This window comes from Euprymna scolopes, chromosome 5 (assembly GCF_053919585.1).
Source record: "Euprymna scolopes isolate OS-2025 chromosome 5, ASM5391958v1, whole genome shotgun sequence".
Lineage (NCBI taxonomy): Eukaryota > Metazoa > Mollusca > Cephalopoda > Sepiida > Sepiolidae > Euprymna > Euprymna scolopes.
Window position 1 is genome coordinate 165,061,698 of NC_136486.1, and position 24,217 is coordinate 165,085,914.

General features: G+C 35.0%; 1 long non-coding RNA gene across 2 annotated transcripts in view; it reads right to left on the reverse strand.

Moving 5' to 3' along the window:
* Positions 1-24,217, reverse strand: part of LOC145277107 (uncharacterized) — a 314,963-nt gene that overhangs the window by 141,895 nt on the left and 148,851 nt on the right. For both annotated transcript variants that reach the window (XR_013868113.1, XR_013868111.1), the window contains exon 2: positions 8,675-8,698. This is a non-coding gene — a long non-coding RNA (uncharacterized LOC145277107). The remainder of the gene's footprint in view (positions 1-8,674; positions 8,699-24,217) is intronic.

Consider the following 24,217-nt stretch of genomic DNA (forward strand, 5'->3'; position numbering starts at 1 on the left):
TTCTGAAATTACTCAACTCTTAAGTGCTAAAAATGAGTTGCACCATAAGATGTTGTCTGCCGCTCATGGAGGTCAAGAGTCCCTTCAACAGTCACTTAAAGCAAACAAGGGTATTCTCCAAAGGCGACTCCGCCAAATGAAGAATCAGTGATGGGCTAAACTCGCCAACCAAATCCAAATGGCTTTTGATTGTAAAGACCTCAAACGCATGTACCATTTGCTTTAAAAAGCTTTTGGTCCTCAAACACTATCTACATCTCCCCTACTCTCAAGTGATGGAATTGCCCTTATAAAGGATCCTAACAAGATTCTCCTTCGTTGGACCGAGCATTATTCTGATCTCTTTGACAACCCCTCTAATGTTGATGAGGACGTCATCAATGAATTTTTATCACAATAGAAGCTTATCCATGAAATGTCCGTGTTCCCATCTGAGAATGAAATTAGAGATACAATCAAGGAAGTGAATGTTGGGAAGGCTCCAGGGCTTGATGGTATTCCTGTGGAAGTCCTCTTACATGGGGGTGATAAACTAGTTCATGAAATTCTTCATCTTATCACTGATGTCTGGAAGGGTGTTCCCGTCCATCAGGATTGGGTTGATGCAATTCTTATATCACTGTACAAGGTAAAGGGCTCCAGGACCGACTGTGGAAATTATCGTGGGATAAGTTTATTGGAAGCAGTTGGCAAAGTATTTTCCAGAGTTCTACTCAATAGATTGTTAAAGTATATTTGTCCATCCGTCATTCCAGAAAGCCAAAGTGGCCTTCGTCCGGGCAGAGGAACCACGGACATGATCTTCTCTGCTCGGCAGTTGCAGGAGAAATGTACTGAACACCGCGTTCCGCTTTATCAGGTTTTTGTTGATTTGACTAAGGCTTTTGATACGGTGAACAGAAGTACCCTATGGATAATTCTGGGGAAGTTGGGATGCCCACCTCAATTTCTACGATTACTCAGGGAGCTCCACACTAATATGAAGGCTCGCCTGAACTTCAACGGATGCCTATCGGAACCCATTTCAGTTGACAATGGTGTGAAGCAGGGCGATATCCTAGCACCTACACTTTTTTCGATTTATTTTGCAACTATGTTATCGTATGCCTTTATGGAATGTTCTCTAGGTGTTTATTTGCGTTTCAGAACCACAGGTAGGATCTTTGATCTTTGTCGTTTTCATGCTTCTACAAGGACCTTTCAAGACTAAGGTCATGTTTACACCTCCACCCGGTAGTTTGTATGTGGAACCAAATATTTTTGTCAACAACTAGAGACTTGCCGTGGTTGACATATGTGTGTATTTGGATAGTACTCTCGCCAGAGATGGAACCCTGGATGCTGAGGTCAACTATAGAATACAGCGTGTCACTAAGGCTTTTGGTGGTTTATAGAAGCGAATATGCTCTAACAGGGGTATAACTATTCATACAGAGGTCAGTGTCTATCGATCTTGTATTTTACCATTCCGGCTTTATGCTTCTGAGTCCTGGACAACTTATGGTAGACACATAAAAGTCATGGAGAGAGCGCACCAGAAATTCCTGAAACACATTCTGGGCATCAGGTGGAGCACTTTTATATCTGATATGGATGTTCTCATGCGAGCTGACGTACTTTGTATCGAGAAGTTGATTATATGCAACCAGATGAGGTGGTCTGGACATCTGACAAGGATGGACGATGATAGATTGCCAAAGCGCCTGTTCTATGGTGAAATTACACAAGGAAAGCGTCCACAACATAAACCGAGGAAACGCTTTGAGGATAACATCAAAGATAATCTTAAAGCTCTTGGTATTGACGTGTTCAGTTGGGAAAGTGCTTCCAATGATCGTAAAAAGTGGCGCTCCTTGGTCTATCATGGCTGTGATAGTTTTGAGAAGAAAAAATATGAGCGTGCAAAAATGAAGCGTGATATCCAGAAGAAAAATCTGTCATATATATATCAGGTCTGTCAGAGGATTTCATGCAGACCACACCTGTGATTTATGTGGTAAAATGACTTTATGTGGAGCTGGCCTAGCTAGCCACAAGCGTTCAAATGTAGATCAATCTTTCTTTGATAGGGAAAACATTGCAGGGCACAAATGTTCTGTTTGCTCTGTGGTCTGAAAATCGAAATTGATGCATCTTGATCACATCTCCCCATGTATATAGGTGTGTGTGTGTGTGTGTGTGTGTGTGTGTGTGTGTGTGTGTGTGTGTGTGTGTGTAAGTGTATATATGTGCATATAATTAAAAAAAAAAATTCAAAAATACATGAAAATGAATGAGTAATCAACAATAAAGCAAGGGAAAGATGGTCTTCTTCTGTCAAGAAGTGACAATCACCATACATATATGTATATATATGTATGTATATATGTATATATATGCATATATATGTATGTATATATATGTATGTATGTATATATGCATGTATATATATATATATATATATATATATATATATATATATATATATATATATATATATTGACATTGGGAAATCTTTTTTTTAATGCAAAATTCAGGCAATTTTTATTCATAAAAAATAATGTCTTTTAAATGTTGCCTATTTTCAGCTTCGCATATTTGTGTTCTTTCGGAACCATTATTCATGACAGATTGCAGAATCTCCGGTTATGATTTAACTCCCTTATTTCGCTCCTTATATTTTCCTTCAATTCTTGCAGAGTTTGGAGTTTATTAACATAGATTCTTTCTTTAAGATATCCTCACAAGAAACTTGAGGTATCTTTTACATGAAAATGCCATCGATAAGCTCTTTAAGTTAAAATAATTGAGCCCTGATTTTGGTAAAATAATTTCACAACTGTTCTCTGCTGCTCATATATGATTTTCTAAAATATTTTCTGTAGAATATCTTAAATATAAAAAAAATAATCATTTATGGTAAAATGACAAAGATTTTCAACATTTCAGTGACTTTTTTGGACACCCTGTATATATATACATATAGTTGATCGTTCTCTGTCAGGAAATATGCCGGATAGAAAGAGGCGGACAGTGGAAACGTTTTAAAATACATAGGGATTTTTATTAACATTATTGATTCCTGCACAAAAAAAGATAAGAAAAATGGAGAAAAAAGGTTTTATTAAACAGAAGCTTTCTCTCGTCTTTAAAATGTTTGTTTAATTTAGGAACATGATATCCAAACACATACACTTCATATATATATATATATATATATATATATATATATATATATATATATATATATATATATATATATATATCCTCACGTGATTGTCCCACTTATATTACCGTTTTTAGTTTCTCCCTTGAATATACTTGTGGTCAACTCCTATAAGTGTAACATAGCGCATACGGCAAAATCAGCTGATGTGAAAATATTAGCAACAGCCTTCTTAACACATATGCAAATAAAGGAAGTGTAAATACACTGATGTCACAGGAAGGAGGAGAAAGAAGGAAAAAAGGACAGCACATGTTCGAGCAAAAAAGAAAAGCAAGTTGCGTTCTGAGTGAAAGTGGGCGTGTGAAATCGAGGGCGAAAAAGCGCTGGGTATGGTCGGCGTCAGGTGGCGGGGAGAGAGACTGTTAAAAAGCACACGTTATATGACAGAGCGTTGTAAAACACGTGTGTTCGAAAATAACTTTTGAAAGATAATGAAATGCGTTATTGTTGGCAGAAGCACGAATAAATTCTTTTAATTTTCTTTTAAAAAATACCGAGTTGGATTTTCATTTCTTTTCTTTCTTTTTTTTTTTTTTTTTTTGTTCCTTTAGTACGAAGTACCATACAACGTGTGGGTCCGGGTGATTGAAATGTAGCGACACGGTTCGGGTGTAACGGCCATGTTACACAAGGAAAGGGTAACAAACTCATACAGAAAACATACGCACGCACACAAGAGACATTTGGCACTATTTCATCGCCTCAAAGAATAGCAACGCGAGGGCGTGGGATATAAATCAGCCAATGAACATCCAAAAATATGTCTATTACAAGAAGCTAAGAAACGTTTATGGAAATAAAATTTTTAAAAATTGATTATGTTTTTAATTGCAGGAGTTTGTAGGTAGTCTGGAGTATTCAACATTTTTAGCAGTCAGGCGGTAGTGATGGTCATACTAAAACTGTCAGAGGCAAATATAATGCATATGTATTGCTCACTGTAACCGTGTAATGTACGCAGATGGTTTTCAGTAAAAAATGTTTTTTCAAAAATCATTTCAGAAATTCCAGGCTTAAATAAGAACTTTTCATTTTAGTTATGTTTAGCATAATTTACAAACTTACGATTACATTTTTATTAACCTCGTAAATGTAATAGTTAAAGTTCATTTCTTGAGACACATGTTTCAAAATTTTCTTATTATGGATAAATATATATGGCTATATATATATATATATTGATGTAATAATTCAGAAATCATATATAAAAGTAACATATGTGAGAAAACAATATTGTTTTTGCACCAACCTAATATTTCATTTATTATTTAATATTTTCATTTTCAATTATTTCAATTATTAATATAAGTTTGAATGTTCATAACGCGTTTCAAGTGGTTTTTACGCCCTCGTCCGATATTTCGTGGTGGAAGATGGATTTGGCGAAGCAATTCCGAAAACTAATGTCTCTCTGATGAAGTGAAATGTGTCTTTTAATTTCTTCAAACTTAAGTGTGCCTACAGCTTGGTTGGGTTGAGTTCACGTTGAGCACATTCGGCGGAATTTAAGATTGCGGGTAGGTGGGTGATTGTTTATTTTTCATTTTTTATGATTCCTTTTTGTTTGTTTGGGCAAAGCATGGTATGGGGGTGCGTGCCTATGGGTATGTTTTTCTGTGATTACTTTATTTCAGAATCGGGTGTGAGTGCGAGCACGCATGTTTGTCTTTTTCTTTCAAATATAGATGGATAAAGAACTGTGATGCTTAATTACAGGAAGATACATTTATTTTTATTTTTATACTACCCTAGGTGCCCGGCGTTGCCCGGTGTTTGGAGATGTGTGTTGACCAAAAAAAAAAAAAAAAAAAGGTAGGTAGGCTCGAACCCGTACCGCGAAGGAGGAGTATAGCGTGAAAAAAAAAACGTGACGTCTTTGCCGTTGCGCCCATCGCCAAACCGCAATTGGTGAAGGTTTAAATTAAGGCTAGACAATCAAAAAGACGGAATGAGTTTCGAAAATATTGGCGAAAAAAGCGACTCTCCTTGTAGAAATGTGCCTAGTTGAGGGTGAAGGAATTAATGTTTTTAGCCAATTTTTCGAAATTTGTCGTTCGAAGGGTCGAGCTTTAAAACGATATCGATCTCGTGAAAATCCGTCGCTTCTGTCAAAAGTTTTAGGCAGATACACATACATACATACATACATACATACATACATACATACATACATTTAAACAGACAGGTGAGATTTATATAATAGATTATTAAACCAAGTGATTACCTCATTGGTGTTCATCCATTCATTATATTCTGGACCCGATTTATTTCCTTGTTAATTCGAAAAATAATTCTTTTACTAATCCTTCCTGTTTCGGTATTAATGAAACGAGTGGTTGGTTTATCGTACAAATCGTTTTTGTTATTCTTTAGTAAGATGTATGCCTCAGTTAATTTTAAGATTATCAGTGAATAGCTGGCAGCCCGGCGTTGCCCGGTCATACAATACGCTAAAACATATTTCAATTTATGCAGATTGCGTTTGTATTATTATAGAACCAATCCTCCATTGATTATTATATATTACGGGAAATAATTTGTCCGGTGGACTAATTTGAAAAAAATTAAAAATAAAAATAAAAACTAATAATGATAATGTCGTTCATCAAATTTCGTTCGTGTTTGTTTACAATATTACGTCAGCTGATATTTGGGTTTGACGATGAATGTCTTGGAAAAATCACTTTTGGTTAAGTCTGTGGCCAAGGTCGCTGGGAAAATGGTGGGATCCTTCTACCGCTCCAGAAGACATCTCACTACTGATGCAATTCACTATCTATGTAAAAGCCAAGTATGTCCGAGGATGGAGTACTGCTGCCACATCTGGGCAGGAGCTGTTAAAAGCATCCTATCCTGCCTTGAGAGAGTACAAAATAGACTCCGTGGCTTAGTGGGGGATGTCCTTTTCTCTTCTCTGCAGCCTCTTTTCCACAGAAGAGACGTAGAAAGCCTATCTTTGTTCTATCGTTATTTCCATGGCATGTGCTCGTCTGAAGTCCATTCTCTGGTCCCCCCTCGACAATTTTTTTCAAAAAACACCCGACTAGCTGAAACCACCGTCAATAATTTTCCCACTCCTTATCTGTGCCTAAATCAAAACATAGATTCCATGAACAAAGCTTCTTTCTTAGAACTGCACGCCTGTGGAACTCTGTTCCGCTTGCCTGTTTCCCTCCCAACTTCAACCTGGATGTCTTCAAGTCCAACACAAACAAATTCCTGATGAACTGCCCCCTTAAGTAATGACACTTTATCAATTCTCCAATACTATTACTACACTATCCCATTGATTACTGTACACACAATAACCCTTATCCCCGAGTGGCCCTTAGGCCTTGATAAGTGGTGACCTCCATGTAAAAAAAAAAATGTTTAGTTTTGAAATATGCAAACGAAGAAATAATTTGCGGCGATTTTAAATGATATCTCCTCTTTTATCATGATTTGAACTCATTAATTAGAAAAAATTAAAATAAAATGGTGAGGTAACCCCGGCCTTGAACAGAGAATCATTCGATTAGTAGTGCAATGTTTTACCACTGAGCTATATCTCCAGATTATAATAAATTTATTTTTTAAGAAGAAATTATTTTCTGGAATTTGATTATCTACTTTGTCGGTGTAACGTAAAATATTCCCCGGTAAAAATTATTCTTTTTTATCAGTCAAAGAGAAAAGCTATTTTAAAGATCAGATTCTTTTTCGATTTTCGATACTTATCCTATGAATTTCTGTACTAAACATGTCTAAGAACACTGCCAGACACATAAATCATTTTTTGTGAAATTTGTAAAAGATAGGCTCAGCCCGTTTCAGATCCTATGTGGAAGCACCTCACACGAACACACACACACACACACACACACACACACACACACACACACACACACACACACACACAAAGTGACTTTAGATAACAGAAGATGTGTTTATCTTTTGTATTTATTATATACTAGCCTGGGTGCCGGGCATTGCCCGGTGGTTGGAGGAAAAGAACATTTTAAAAAAAAAGTCACGTCTTTCCAGTTGCGCAGATAGCCAAACCGGTAGTGACGTATGTTTAAATTAAGGCTAGTCACTTGAAAAGTGGGGATGACTTTCGAAAATATGCGGCGAAAAAAGCGATCCCTCTCTGTAGAAAAGTGCCCCATTGAAGGTGAAGGAATTAATGTTTTTGGCCAATTTTTTTATATTTATCGTCCGAAGGGTCGAGCTTCAAAATGATATCAATCTCGTGAAAATCCATCGCCTCTGTCGAAAGATTTAGGCAGACATACATACATACATACATACATACATACATACATACATACATTTAAACAAACAGGTGATATTTATATTATAGATAATGGTATAAGCTGATCCATCTAGGTAAGGAATAAATGGACTTGCCCAATACAATAAATTCAGTTACGACTAAACATCATGCATCTATTGGTAGCATTCATTTGTCATCCAGTGACGATAGCGGATACATACGAGTCTAGGATTTGGTCTCGACAATCAGTCTGACAGAAATTGAGCCATTTTTGTGATTGTTTATTTGTTGGACTGAGGTATTAGTCCTGGATAATCCTATAAGGTTCATTCTCCCAGGCCTTACTTCCTTTCATTGTTAACAGCCTGAGGGACCCCGACTGGGGAATGCCCAGGCAATTTTGAAAGGTCAAACCGCTCCTCATCTAGGGATGCTTACTTAGCTTTTCTCACCTTCCGACTTTATATCGTGAAGTGAAAAGAAAGTAAATTCTGTCATTGACAATTATGGCCGCAGGATCATGACGTATGCTCCTGTAACACATGTTTGTTAACCAACTTCGTTAAATATGTAAATGTGTTTGTGTTTATTATGACCAGCTCGCAAAGCCACAACATATATCCATGAAGTTTGATGTGTTAATGTGTACTTTTCTGTAGTTTTTTATAATATTTTCTACAAGTAATTTATAATATTGTTTGGTCATTTTCTTGAAGATTCTAGTCTTATTTGCTTTTATAAAGATTTGATTTGCTTAAATTGTTGACGTCATTGTGTAATTGTTATTGAAAACCATTAAGCTTGTTGCGGAATTCTAAATCTTTAATTATATTTACAAGGTTATTTTTAAAGCTAATCATAGTTTTTAGAGTGATCTCCCTTGCTTGTGGTTGTGGATTATCGATTGGGGATTTGGATAAACGGTCTTGTGTCTATGATTGAATTTGTGTGAAGGATAAACTATAAAAATCAGAGTAAAAATTAGAATTAGTCGCTTTCCTCCCTGGTATTTTTATTCCCGTTGTTCAGTTTTAGTCGAGGCACAGACCAACGAAAATATAAGCCTAGTTTTTTAATATTCATCAGTCTGAGTGATTTTTTTTATCATAGACGATGAATCGTTTTATCTATTTATTTATTGTTTTTTGGTGAAACATTTTTTATTATAAGTTTTGTTGTCAGAAAAAAAAAAGAAGACAAATACTTACGTCAGCAGAAATTCAGTAGAAAATCTATAAAAGAAAAGAAAACATTAAATTATAATGATGTTGGATACACTGTGTTTATTCAATTTCATTGGTTCTTCAATATTTTTCGTGCAAATATTTACCTTTATATCTAAAACATTGTGTTTTGATTTTTTGTTTGTTTGTTTTGTTTTTGTCGTCTCTTACTTCTCCCCCCTCTCTTTCTTCTGAAACAAACGACGCGCGGGAATCTGTCTGACTCTGAGAAAATTCACTGTCTTTTATGCACCCACCCCACCTCGTGGCATACATATGTATGGGCCTTGCTTTTGGTCCAGTCGTGTACGTACAGTGCCATTTCTGCATCGGCCACCATGACGTTCGTTTCGTCACGCATTGTCTACAAATTCCTAATTACAATTTTGTATGGACTTTATTATCAATACAATTTTGTATGGACTTTATTATCAATACGATTTTGTATGGACTTTATTATGATAAGGTGAAGCAAACTAAGTATTATGATATTGTGGTTTGATGCACACTTAGGAATTAATATGCATTATTAACTACAATATCACATTTACGCGAAAAATGTTCCCAGAAATTATTGAGTAAATTAGGCTGACATTTTGTATGGATTTTAAGGTGCAACAAACTATTATGATATTCATGGGGATTAATCACCACAATACCAGATTTACTCTAGAAGTTTGGCATAAAGCACCCATTCTAAGTCAACAGGTTATAATTTCTGGCTGTTTTTAAAAGTCTATTATATTTATATTATTTTTACTCCAAATGAAATGCCAGCAAATAACTCTTGCCCTTAGTTTTGCTCTGGCACCAACCATTCAAAATCGATGGCCAAACATAGACAGGCAATTATTTATATATATATATATATATATATATATATATATATATATATATATAACAAAAAGAATATATATATATATATATATATATATATATAACAAAAAGAATATATATATATATATATATATAACAAAAAGAATATATATATATATATATATAACAAAAAGAATATATATATATATATATATATAACAAAAAGAATATATATATATAACAAAAAGAATATATATATATATATAACAAAAAGAATATATATATATATATAGATATATATATATATATATAACAAAAAGAATATATATATATATAGATATATATATATATAACAAAAAGAATATATATATATAGATATATATATATATAACAAAAAGAATATATATATATATAGATATATATATATAACAAAAAGAATATATATATATAGAGATATATATATATATAACAAAAAGAATATATATATATAACAAAAAGAATATATATGTATATAACAAAAAGAATATATATATATATATATAACAAAAAGAATATATATATAACAAAAAGAATATATATATATATATATAACAAAAAGAATATATATATAACAAAAAGAATAAATATATATATATATATATATATATCGCAAAAAGAATATATATATATATATAAAACAAAAAGAATATATATATATATATATAACAAAAAGAATATATATATATATATAGTGAGAGAGAGAGAGAGCAAAAGTACCGTCGTTGACTGGGTTCAAAAACAGCCTACAGAAAATGGACTCTGATTTATGAAAGTATGATAGGTTATGAAAAGGAAGGGTTGTAAATTTGGGTTGAATTTGGGGGTATCAAAACCAAAGCAAAATATGATAAAAGTAAAAATAAAATAGATAAACCCCATAATTTATTATACCATACCTGTTCACACTGAAACACTTATCACGAAATTCTGTGGATCTATATTAAAAAACCTTGTTAAACTTTGTGACATATTTCCATTCTATGGAGGTCAGGTGCGAACGAACACCCCATAATTTTATCATACCATACATATTTCTCCAAACAGAAACATAATTATCAAAGTATACTTACGCAGATAGATATGAAAAGTCTTTATTAAAGTTTATGCCTATTTCCATTCTATGGATGCCAGGCGCGAACGCAGACCCCACAATTTTATTATACCATCTCTATTTAAGTTAAAACATACTTATCAAAGTATTATTATGTACATCTATATCAGAAACACTTGTAAACGTTTTTTTTTAATTTTTTAATCTTTATTTCCATACTTTGTGGACCAGGCACGAACGCAGACCCCACAATTTTAATGAACCACTGTTCTGCCAGATCAAACATACCCATTCCTGTGTCTCGATACATCTTCTATCATTATGTGCAATCAGTTTTTTAAAATAGTCAACCATATAGGAGCCTATTCGTGACCATACACACACACACACACACACACACACACACACACACACACACACATATATATATATATATATATATAAAGAAGCTATAATGATCTAATTCCGTCGTTTATGAAGAATATTTGATCATAAAATGTAAATTTATTGTAGCTGTTTATCGACCAAATAAATAAACTTGATTTTATACTTTATAACGATTGATCTCATCCAGAAAGTTCACATGAAAAATATCACATTTTTTAGACCGAAAACAAAAACAATTAAGGTTCCTGTTCCTATTTTATTGTCTATTAGCACAAACTCCTCTTCTAGGATGGGTTCCTAATATTGAGGACCTCCTGAGCCCTTTAACCACTTCTGTGCCAATGTCAACAATATTTGACACACAAAATACTTAGGAGCTGCTTCTTGGCTGACCATAATATAGTCTTTTTAAAGATCAACATGAACAGGTTCTTGAAGAACCGTCCTCTAAAATTAATTAACTGATCAAATTCCCATTATGGTACCCATTAACCCTTATCTTCGAGTGACCTCTGGGCCTTGATGAGCGGTGACTATATGATGTCAATAAAAATACACTCTCATAGAGTTAACAAAAATCCTAACAACCTTATGCCAGACTAGGCTGATCTAAATATTTAATGTTTGTGGTCAAGTAAAAAGTTGACCACTTTTGACCAAGGGAATGCTTATGCAGTGTGGTGATTGATGAAGTGAAATCTGGCCGGTGAGAATTATTTTTTTATTTTTTTTTACATGAAGTCCACCACTTATCAAGGCCCAATGGGCACTCAGGGATAAGGGTTATTGTGTGTACAGTAATCAAAGGGATAGTTTAGTAATAGTATGGGAGAATTGGTGAGGTGTCATTACTTAGGGGGAGGGGTCATCAGGAATTTGTTTGTGTTGGACTTGAAGACATCCAGGTTGAAGTCGGGAGGGAAACAGGCAAGCGGAACAGAGTTCCACAGGTGTGCAGTTCTAAGAAAGAAGCCTTGTTCATGGTATCTACGTTTAGATTTAGGAACAGATAGGGAGTGGGGAAAATTATTGACGGTGGTTTCAGCTAGTCGGGTGTTTTTTGAGAAGGATTGGCGAGGGGGGCCAGAGAATGGAGCTCAGACGAGCACCTGCCATGGAAATAAAGATAGAACAAAGATAGGCTCGCTACGTCTCTTCTGTGGGAAAGAGGTTGCAGGGTAGAGAAAAGGGCATCCCCCACCAAGCCACGGAGTCTATTTTGTACTCTGTCAAGGCAGGATAGGCTGTTTTTTGCAGCCCTGTCCAGATGTGGCAGCAGTCCTCCATCTTTGGATGTACTTGGCTCTTATATAGATAGAGAATGGCATCATTAGTGAGATATCTTCTGGAGCGGTAGAAGGATCCCACCATTTTCCCAGCGACCTTGGCCACAGATCAGGTGTGAAGGTCAAACCCAGGAGCTTATCAAAGCCTGGGGCCTCCCTTAGACGAGAGCCATCCATTTCAATTGATGCCAGATGGGGATCAGAGCGTTTATGATGTAGAGATAGGAGCTTGGTCTTAGATGCATTAAAGGTAACCAGCCACCTCTTTCCCCACTGTACCACATGCTCAAGATCAGAGGAGAGAGAATCAGAGAGAACATCATCATTTACAGCCTTTGATGAGTTGCCATAGGTAGTTGTGTCATCAGCATAGATGTCAACAAAAGATTTTAGTATGTGTTTTGGGAGATCATTGATGTAGATCAGGAAGAGAGTTGGGCCCAGTATGGACCCCTGAGGGACTCCAACATTAATACTGTGGGCCTCTGATTTCTGCCCATCAACAACTACTCTTATGAGCCTATCTGAGAGTAATGACTTAATGATAGAGAAAACATTTCCAGTTATACCGTAGCTGGAAATCTTGTGTAGTAGGCCTTCATGCCAAACCTTATCGAAGGCCTTTGATATGTCGAGAGCAATTGCCCTAGAAATGAAGCCTTTGTCGAGAGATTCGGTAATCCTATGAGATATACCAGTTAGCACAGTTTGGAAAGTATGAGGGCAAGTTCTGGTTGTAATTTTTTTAACACTATAATTGGAATACCGTTGGGACCAGTTGCTTTACTGGAGTCAAGGTTCTTGATTAGCTTGGCGACCTCACGCACAGATATTTGTATGTTGCATAGCGGGTTGTCTACTATAGAAGGGAATATGAGGAGTTGATGGCCTTCATCACACAGGGTAGAATTTGCCACAAAGTTTTTGGCAAATAGTTTGGCCTTGTCGGACGCTGTCGAGATGACCTCTGGTCCATTGATAATGGTTGAGATAGAACGCACGTTTCTGTTCAAGATCCTATTTGCTATTTGCCAGAACTGGTGGGAACCAAGCCGCTGCTCAGCTACTTTGGACTTAACGAATAGCGCATATAGTTCTCTTGCATTTTTTATTACTCTTTTACAGTGATTGCTGGCGGTTCTGAAAGCAGCTTTAGTTTCAGTGCATCTATTACGTTGGTAGCTATGGAAAAAGTGATTTCTGTGTGCGATGGCAGCAGCACATTCGGGGGAGAACCATGGCTGGCTGTTAGGTTTTTAATGGAATTTTTTTGATGGTATGAATTGGTCTATGCCTACAAGTAACCATTCGGTCAGGTCTGATACTATAGAGGACACATCCTTTTTTAAACATGGAATGGAGAGGGAGATCAGACATGAATGTACGGAAGCTATCCCAGTCCACCATAGAATATCGGTATACAGTACAGTGGAGAGGTACGTCTGTAGATTTATTATATTTCATTTTTATCTTAACTGAAATGACGCAGTGGTCGGAGGATCCCAGAGGAGATAGAATGGAACATGAGCATAGCTCAGGGGAAGTGGATAGAAAAAGGTCTAGGAGGCTTACGAACTGACCGGTACTATCGAGCACACGGGTGGGCTCGCGGACAATCTGGGTGAGGTCATAGGCAATGGCAAAATCATGACAGAACCTCCCCTCATCATCAGTCTTATTTGAGTGGGTCAGCTATTCCACATTATGGACATTGAAGTCACCGCAAATGTGAATGTTAGCCGAGGGATGAGCAGACAGGATGTGGTCAATTTTTTCTGATATACTCTTAAAGACAGTAACTCCACTGTTGTGGAGGCGATAGAGGGCAAATATAAATGCGGTGGTGTAAGCAAGTGCAACCCGGAAGCACATATAAGGTAGATTATGGTCTTCTCTGGAGATATCCCTGCCATATGGGAAGCCATCTTTAATGTAGGTACATATTCCATGCCCGTGGCGATCTTGGGGGTCAGATTTAGATGTTAAGTTAGAGTATCCTTTAATTATGAACTCATCTAGGGAAGTGGTCGGCCCTATTCCAGTTTCGCTTAGAAAGAATATGTCAGGTTTCGTCTCCTGTAATTGGGTTTCAACCTCTGGAAGGTTAGAACGTAGACCCCTGATGTTGGAGAAGGAGATATGGTAGTAGGGGTCTACATAGGAGGATGGGGTTCTAGGTTTATTCGTGTTTTCTTTTTTGAGATATTTCATGTTGAGGATTTTGGGGTTTGTGGAACAGGTCAGCATACTTGGTTAGAGCAGAACAGAGAGGGAAAGTAAGAGAGGAAAGACAGGAAATTTTTTTTTTTTTGTAGCACATGATAAGGTAAAGCCGTAACAATTACCCACTAGTATGGCATCGAGAGGCCCCACCAGAGACTACTGCATGGTCCAGAATCCATTCACTAAATGGCAATACAGCAGCCCCAGTACTTTACACCTGCTGATAGGACAGCCTCCTTAGTGGTTATTCCAAGGTTCGGGTCCCTGACTATCAAGCGGTTAACGTCAGCCCAGATGAAAACGCTTACCTCCAGCACCCTTACTAGTGACATGGCCGCAAGGATAGACATAGAGACAGAAAATTTCCGACGTCTCAGACTACTGTTCATGAAGTACTACCAACCTGGGAAGCAGCTTTTTCTTCGCCCTTTTTCAGAAACATTACTCATTAGAAATGAGGACTGAGGGACAAAAAAAGGAGAAGCGAGAGTTACTAGAGCTGCCGATAACACATCCACTGTATTATCTACTCTCCATTAAAAAAAAAGGTAAGAGGGACTTATTTATATCTACTTACTATAAGTCCTTTGCCCATTCCCAGTTTAGAATAGAATTTGAAGATAGTCTCCCCTCCCATATTAATCCGTGGAATTTTTTTTTTTTTCCATTATTTTTTTTATTATTATTTATTTATTTTTTTTTTTTTCTTGCTTTTGGTACCTCGCGGTAGAACCTTCGAGATTAAACTTATAATTACGTTTCAATAATGCAACTTGTGAGGTCAGCTTATGTTTTTAGATTGGGGGCATCTTATTTAAAGGCTAGTTTAGGATAATACCAGACGTATTTAACAAAAAAAGTTTAAAACACAAGTAATAAGACATGATAGGTAATGTTAAGGAGTTTCAATTATTAGTAAGCCTGCAATAAGAGAACAAGGATAAATAAATAAAATATATATAATACACAAAAATTGGCAAAATTAAGACAGGATACATTTCAACAGCTGTTACATACGGCACATCAACACATTACATACAAATGTATATATAGTCTTTATATGTAAACATACACGCGTTCATCATGTAATGCAAGGTTTCCCAAAGGGGGTTCCATGGAGCCCTGTGGCTCTATGAGTGAAGCTGGAGGGCTCCGGCAACCTTTTTTTAAAGAGGACCAAATGTTTTATATGGAAAAATTAAATAGCTGCAGACATTTAGCTTTTTATCTTTTTTACTGGAAAGAGATATGATACATAACTACAAGTGTTGCAGGATGGTTCATGAAAAATAAAATAAAAAATGAATTAACAAACAAAAATGCAACAATTTTTGATTAATCAAAAAACAAAAAATGGTTGTAAATATTATTATTAGTTAGTGTTAAAATTTGAAATTAATGTTTTTATATTTATTTTAGAAATTATTTTGTTAGTGCTCTGTGAAAAACCTTTGCCTTGTTCGGGGGCTCCATTGGGTCGTAAAGTTTGGGAACACCTGGTGTAGCGTATATGCAGAAACCAATAGTGTCTCTTAAATGCATATATAAAGTCGTGCACTGTTGTCAATCGGGTGTGCACAAGTGTTTGCGCTTGTTTTACACAGCCGTAAGCAATTCAATAAACCGACGAATACCACGAGTCTACATAGCATACAGATCATAACTCTGTAGTTTCTGGTTCCTTTTGTTTGCTGGCGGTTGGCACTCGACTTGAACGCTGCAATAAAGATCTTCCATGCGAAGAAACACCATGAGAAATTCTGGTTATACTATAAACATAACTTTATTGTTAGCACCACACTGTTGTTTTTACTAGTTATTTACATCTTGGCTATAAAGTCGTCTTAGATTTCTAGGGACGTATGTTGAACCGAAACTCTGGGTAACTAAAACTCAACCTTCTTCAATCCGGTCGCCAACCTAATATATTAACAACATCTCTGCTGTTCTCAAAACCTGATTACGTCATCTTTTACGCTTGCAAAAGGTCAACTTTTGTTATTGTAAATATTTAACTTTATTTCTTTCAACAATTTAACCTGTCAAATATTTCACTTGTATCCATCTGTCCCAGCCTTGCAAACTGCACAGCTAAACTAGCTAATGTACTTGACTCTTCTCACCGCAGGGTCCCAATCTATTACAAATGATATAATAATAATATGAAAGATGTGTGTGTTCTGAAAATATTTTCAAAGGCCATTCCCTATTAACATTACGGCTATCGTTATATTACTATCTCCACTTTACATCTGGTTGCTCTTTCGTTTTAATTGATTTTTTTTATCTTTTAATTGTTAAATTGTTAGGTGAAAGTACAGAATAGGTAAATGAAGCTTCCTCCCTTCCCCATATTAAAAAAGGTTGTTTTTTTTTAAATAATAACTTTATTATTTAGAAAAAAAAAAATTCTTAACATAGGAAGGAGCAACCGGCAATGAAGCACTGAAGCAGAGACAGTAATCATAAAGATAATCTAGGCACTCTTACATAATTTGACCGTCAAGCATAGATCGGGCGAGACCGGCAATCATCGGTTTAAGCCGAGCGTTGTAACAGACGCAGAGTAAATTAAAAACAAACAAACCGAAAAAAATAAATAAATAATAAAAAATAAGAAAAACCTACCTTTAAAGGACTTTATTTATTTATTTTATTTTATTTTTTGCAAAATATTTAAACGATTGAAAATATTCTTTTTTTTTTTTTTTTTTTTTTTTGCAAAATATTTATCAACAAAAAGTTTTTTTTTTTTTTTTTTTTTCAAGAAAAGATCGAAGTTTTACATTTTTTTTTACCATTAATTGTTAGGAATCTTTTACTTCGGTCTACTGTTGAAGGAGGGAGGGGAATGAGGGTAGAGGAAATGGAAGTAAGCCCCCTCCCCAACCGGGTAGCTTTCGGAAATGTGATTTATGATGGAGACAAAAGGATCGTTTCTGAATTTCTTGTCTCCACATAAATTCAAGTAAATATGTACCCAGAATATGTACCCGGAATATGTACCCGGTTGGTCCCGCATTCTTTGCTTGTTTTGCTTCCCTCCCACGTCCTCTCGATGTGGTTAGTTGTTGCGGGTCTATGAAATGCATACTTACCATTCACTTCTCCTTCTACTTTGTTATAGGGCCTTCCAACAGTCGGATATACGACTGTAGTCCCCGGCATAATATACTTGTTTATTATTGGAAGGAGGGTTTCGACGTTGTGATTTTTGGTACGGTCACCAAAAAACCCTCCTTGTCGGTGATGTAAATAAAAAATTAAAAGTCGATTTAGCATTTCATCATTTGAACAATGCTTGGCTTAAACCAATGATTGCTGGTCTCATCCGATCCATGCTTGATGGGAATTCCCGAGAATCCAGGTCAAATCATTATTGATAGGACGATTCCAATATTTTTCTCGATTCTGATACAATTACCGAGTCCGTACTAAATTCCCGATTCCGATACAATTACCGATTCCAATTCTGATTCTTTATAAGTCTCTAAATATTTAGCTATAAAAGTGTTATATTGTCCCGATTACTGTAAAAGCACATTTTGAATGTGCATATATTTTCTCAAATGTAAAAATAAACTTGTGAGAAGGTGATCTAGAGATTTTAATCTTACTGGAAGTTTAAATCAATAAATATTTATTATTTTATTATTACTACAAGCAGTGGAAGATGTTTTTTAAACCAAAATCAAATTAAAAAAAATAATTAAAGAAATCGGCGTTAGCATCGGAAAATAGGCTCAAATTTTTCCGATTTCGATACCAATTCCAATATCCAAAAAAACTTCGATTTTTCCGATTCCCGATTCCGATTAATCATCCCAAAACTACAAATTAGGCAAGACTACCATAACCTATACTACAAGCCAGTAAATTACCTTTTTTTTTACTTGGGATGCACCACTTATAAAGGCCCAATAGCCACTCGAGGATAAGGATTAATGAATGTAAGGTGTTAGTGTAGCAATCGTTAATGGTGTAAATTGGGTAAAATTTGATTAATAATGGGGACGGCTCAACAAGAACTTGTTTACATTGGATTTGAATATTACTATGTGGTATTCAACCGGGAAGTAGACCAGCAGAAAAGTGTTCCAGAGGCGGGTAGTTCTGGGAAAGCATCTTTGTCCATGGAATCTGCGTTTAGATTTAGGCACAGATAGAGAGTAAGAGAAACCGTATACAGTTATAGCTCGTCGAGTGTTTTTTGTGAAAGTTTGGCAAGGGGAGAACTATAGATTGGAGTTCAGTCGAGCACTTGCCATGAAAATAACGATAAAGTAACTACCTATTTCATTAGTCACTTGTAATAATAAACCAATGATAATTGTATGTTGGCTGTTAGAGTTATTATGAAATACATTCAGATAGCATTACAAAATGGAGAAAGATCATTTATAAAACTCACTATGTCTGTCTGTCTGTCTCCATTTTTAAAACTGTATCTCCTCCAAGACGAAAAGTCGTAGACGGCTCAAATGATTGAATTTTTGTAGACCGTTTTTATGGGTCTTTAGTCGATAAAAATAGATGCTAAGGGGTTAAAATTGAAAGAAATTGGAACTTGGCAGGCGTAAGCCGACTTAAAGTTCTCTTGCATGCATGCACAAGTATATATATATATATATATATATATATATATATATATATATATATAGAGAGAGAGAGAGAGAGAGAGAGAGAGAAAGAGAGAGAGAGATCTAGCCTGGGTCATTACCGTTTGAGCTATCTTCAGTTGGATAAGAAATAGCAAAAACTGAACTAACCTTAATGTATAAATATAATATATATAAATGTAACCCAGGCTAGATCTCTATAAGTTTTGGTTTCGGTTTTGATTCAAGCTGATGACACACAAATCATATATTTTGTTTGTTTGTTTTTTACTTTTAAAATCACTACTATATAACATGTAATAATCGATAAACAATTGGCTCTATAATAATAATAATAATAATAATAATAATAATAATAATATATACACGAAATCTACATAAATTAAAATATCAAATTTAAGCATATTTTACGACCGGGCAACAACCGGCGCCTCTGCTAGTAAGTTATACTTGCTTTTAGTCTTACACAATAAAATGTCAGTGTATTAAAACGAGTGATTGTTTTTAATTGTTTTTAATTGTTTTTATTATGAGTTAAAGTAAAAACATATTTTTTAATTCAGTTCATGTGCAGAAAACGAAGGGTTTTTTTTTGTTTTTGTTTTTTTTACAAAGGCATCACCACATTATCAAGGCCAAGAGGCCACTCAAGGATAAGGGTTAAAGAGTGTACAGTAGAAATTGGTCAATATAGTAATCATTAGTAATGAAAATTTGGTAAATTTGATAACTTATATGGAACGGCTCATCAAGAACTTATTTACTTTAGACTTGAAGACAACCATATTGTAGTCAGCCGGAAAGCAGGAAAACGGAAGACAATTCCACAGGCGTGCAGTTCTAAGAAAGAAGCTTTGTTCATGGAATCTACGTTTAGGTTTAGGCACAGACAAAGAGTGGGGGAAATTATTGATAGTGTTTACAGCTAGACGAGTGTTTCTTGTGAAAGTTTGGCGAGGGGGGACCATAGATTGAAGCTCAGTCGAACACTTTCCATGAAAATAACGATACATCAGAGACAAACTCGCAACATCTCTTCTGTGAGATAGAGGTTGCAAGGAGGAGAAAAGGACATCTCCTCAAAAGGAAGAGTTACTCAGACATCTGTGTTGAAGTGAGGGTTGAGGACATGCGTTGCATGGATGGAAATGATATGAAAATGATATGATGGAAGTGTAATGCGAGTCTGAAAGAGAGGCTTAGTTCTGATGATCTTAGAGGAAAATGAAATCGGGACAATATAGAGAGATGTGTGCAGAATGGGAAACTTTCTTGGTATGGTCACATTGAAAGAACAGATGAGACTTTTAAGTTAGATGTAAAACATTTGAGAAAGCAGGGTTGTTAGGCAGGAGAAGGCCAAGGAAAAGATGGGATAAGTAAAATTAGTTTAAGTTGAAGCAAATATGTAAGACTTAGTGAAGAAAACCTACAGCAACAAAATCCCACCACTTCATTGTTGTGGTCCCTAGATACCGAAAAGCCTTCTACTTTAATAGCTTCTCCTCTCCAACTGCTAAACTTTGTAATTCCTTCCCTGTTTCCTGCTTACCTGACTATACTAACATGCAGAAATTGAAATACAGGCTAGAACAATAAAAATGTCGCCATAGAAAAGATGATAAGATTCCATTTCCGTTTGATGAAAACCTGTTTTATTTCATTATTGCAAACCATCTACTAGTTGGCCAGTTGTGTACAAATCCCAAGAGCGATAGGAGCCTTCTATCACGTCTGAAAGTGATGCAATGTTCAACAAGTGAGATTGAAGATACACTGCTGTACAACTCATGTCCTCTATCGATCCAAGTTATGAAAACAGGACCATTGCTAGCACCCTCAAACTGCAAATTCGGACGGTTCAATGCTGGAGAGCACAGCTTAGTGAAGTTTCCAGCTTGAAAGGCAACACCAAAGTGTACCTGGATGTGCTGAAGAGTGTGCAATCAGAGACTGAGAGTGGCAGCAGGACTCAACACTGGTCCACAAGTCCAAACAGACACAGGCTTAGCTTCAGAAGCAGTGCTACGAGTTTTTACCCTTCTCTCATTGACCCCCTTCTTTCTCGACCTAAATCCACTGGACTACTTCATTTGATTATACATCGAGGACATCACCAACATGACCTCCCACAACATCAAAGTCAGAATGATTGCCACCATCTGCTGAATATTCACTGAGCTCCTGCTGGCACTTGTGGAAAAGGCATGCTCCCATTTCTGGATCTGTATCGAGGCGATGATTGAGGCTGAAGGCGCCTACATTAAATAGATGTCAGCTCTACTACATAATCAAGTTACCTGAATTGATTTTTTCAATAAAAGTTGAAAAATAAAGCTGTAGTGTTTTTCTCTTTATGGCGACAATTTTATCGTTCCACCCTGTATAATGGGAACAGACATCAATTATTATCAACTCATTGGCGAACAGCTAATCAGAACTTATTTAAGCATTTAGGAACATCCCAGCATTCCTATAGCTCAGCGTTCGAAGGTTCAGTTTCAGATTTCGACAACTGAACACTGAATTTTTACATCAATATGGACCAAAAAAAAAAATGCACTTTGATTAAATTTCTGGGCAAATATACTTTTTCCTGCTCGGAATATTTTTCAGAAGGAAGCCATGTTTGTTATCAACAGCAAATGTAAATTAAAATTAACGCCATCCTTGGTTTCAGTAAATATTATTTTCATGTACTACTAACAAATAACATTTAAATAATATATTTTATGCGTGGAGAAAATTTGGTGTTAAAAAATGAGGAATTTGATCTCATATTACGTCAAATGTCATTCATAACTGGTGACTTAAAAAATTCCTTTTCGATTTCCTTTTTTTTTATATATAATACCAGTATTGCAATTATTACTGCTTTAGACAAAAACTACTTTTCTAAACCAAATCTAAATCGTCACTTCTTCTGGGGGGGCAGGTCAGTACTTTTTGACGGACCGTCTTTTTAAAAATCTACCAAAAATCAGATAATTATCCGATCAATACGAAATTTTCAGCGATTATTATGAGAAGAATGAACTTTATAACAGTGTACTTATTTTTCATAAACGATATTTATATATATATTTTTTTTTGCTTACAAAACCCCCCCTTGTTTTGAAGTGGGAACAAATATGCTTAAAATAATCATCTGAGACTGAAATCAACATATTGTGTTGTAAGGGACAGAATTATAGATTCAAAAAAAAAAAAAAAAATTGTTTGCATACCTTATTTTGACGTCTGAATATCAGAACTTCGATTGTGTTTAATTATCCCGCTTTTGAGTTTTGAAGTGTGAAATTCGGTGAATATGTTAAGTAAAATAATTAATTTAAGTTAAGCAAAACAAAAAAAAAATTTTTTTTAATATTTATACGAAAAAAGCTATTTTAAAATTTTTGATAAATAAATTAACAATTTTTTTTTAGCGAGCCGAATAATGCATGACCATTATTAAACAGGGCATGCTTTGAATAATCGATCCCAAAATAAAAATTCGATAAATATTGTGCCCTTTGTGTTAAAAATAGCATCTTTTTTTTCGATCCCGTTTGAAAACGTTTGCCGCCTTTGACTATGGTGGACCAAACGCGCTGAAATAATTTTTTTTTATTCTGCTTTAAATTGCCCCCCCCCCATTTTGGGGAGTCTGGCCCCCACACACATACACATTAAAAACCAAACGCATACAAATGGTCACCCATCTGGTACTGGCCAGCCTCAGCTTAATAATACATTGAAATTTTCGTCACTGAAAAATAAGTTTTTTTTGGCCTGTTTGGTCTTCCATAGTTTGCTTTTTATCAGACGAAAACGTAAACAGAGTCGATCTGAACTCTACGTCAACGCGAATATCTGGTTACCTATATGAATAAGTGGAATTATTTGAAATTCAGGTACTTATATTATAATATTTTTGCATATTCTCTTAGAAAATCATCCTAAATCTTAGTTAGACAATAAATAAATTAATTAATTATTTCAAAAACCCTTCTTTTTTTTAATATTTAAGTACGTTTTTTGTGCAAGACAAAAAATGTCAATTGTTAACTTTTTGGGAAAATTTAACATTTAAAATTGAATTAAAAATAGTAGAAAAAGTTTTACATTATTCTGTTTTCTATATGATAAAATTCAGGGTTTTATCTTTCTGGAAAAAAAAAGTTACTCAGAAATAATGGATTTTAATAAACGTAATTTCGTTTTAAAAAACAACAACAACTTGATTTTGCGGCCATTTTTGGCGGTGCCTATATAACAGACAATTCTTTCATATCACATCATCTTCATATGTTTTCAACATGGCCGCTAATGTTATTTTTCTTTCTGTCTTTTAAATCTAAACTATTGTTTAGCGAATTGCTGCCATAATATAAGTAACTGCAAAGATTCTCACTACTTTTTATTTCAAAACTTTTTATTGCCAATAATTTAATCACGTGACTAGCAATATTTCTGTTTTTTTTTTTTGTTTTTTTGTTTTTTTCAGATCGTTACTTCAAACCGGAATTGAATTTATTCCTCATTTTTCTAAAACCGTTTCCATTTTTATATCAAACCAAAAAAAAATGGATAAATTTATGAACTAGTGCTAACACATACGTTTATGCTATTTTTTTTTTTTTAATAAAAACCTGAAGAATTTTAAACAAAATAAATCAAAATTGCCTACTTTTCTATTATCATGTCTCTGACAATTGTAACGTAGCCCAACGTTTTGTTATTTTTCTCTTCGTCACACACACTTCTGAATGTCGTGGAATTACTGTAAGATCGTAATCTACAACATTTTATTTTTTGTAGATTTCATAAACTAACCCTTTATTGCGAGTAATTTGCGACGATAAAATCTCTAACCGTAAAAGAATTGCTTTCAACGAAATTCGCATTTTCTTTCTTTTCAAATCTTGCTTCTACTTTTTTTACAGCGTTTACATGAAGAAAAATCGCCTTTGTTTGTTTATGTATATGTCTCCAGGATAAATTCAGAAACTACACAAGATACATATTAATAACTTACATACTATTATTCAGTGTGATCAGAAGTGGTTATAGTAATAAACGAGATTTAAATATTTATTTCTTATGGGGTTGCCAGAGACAAAAT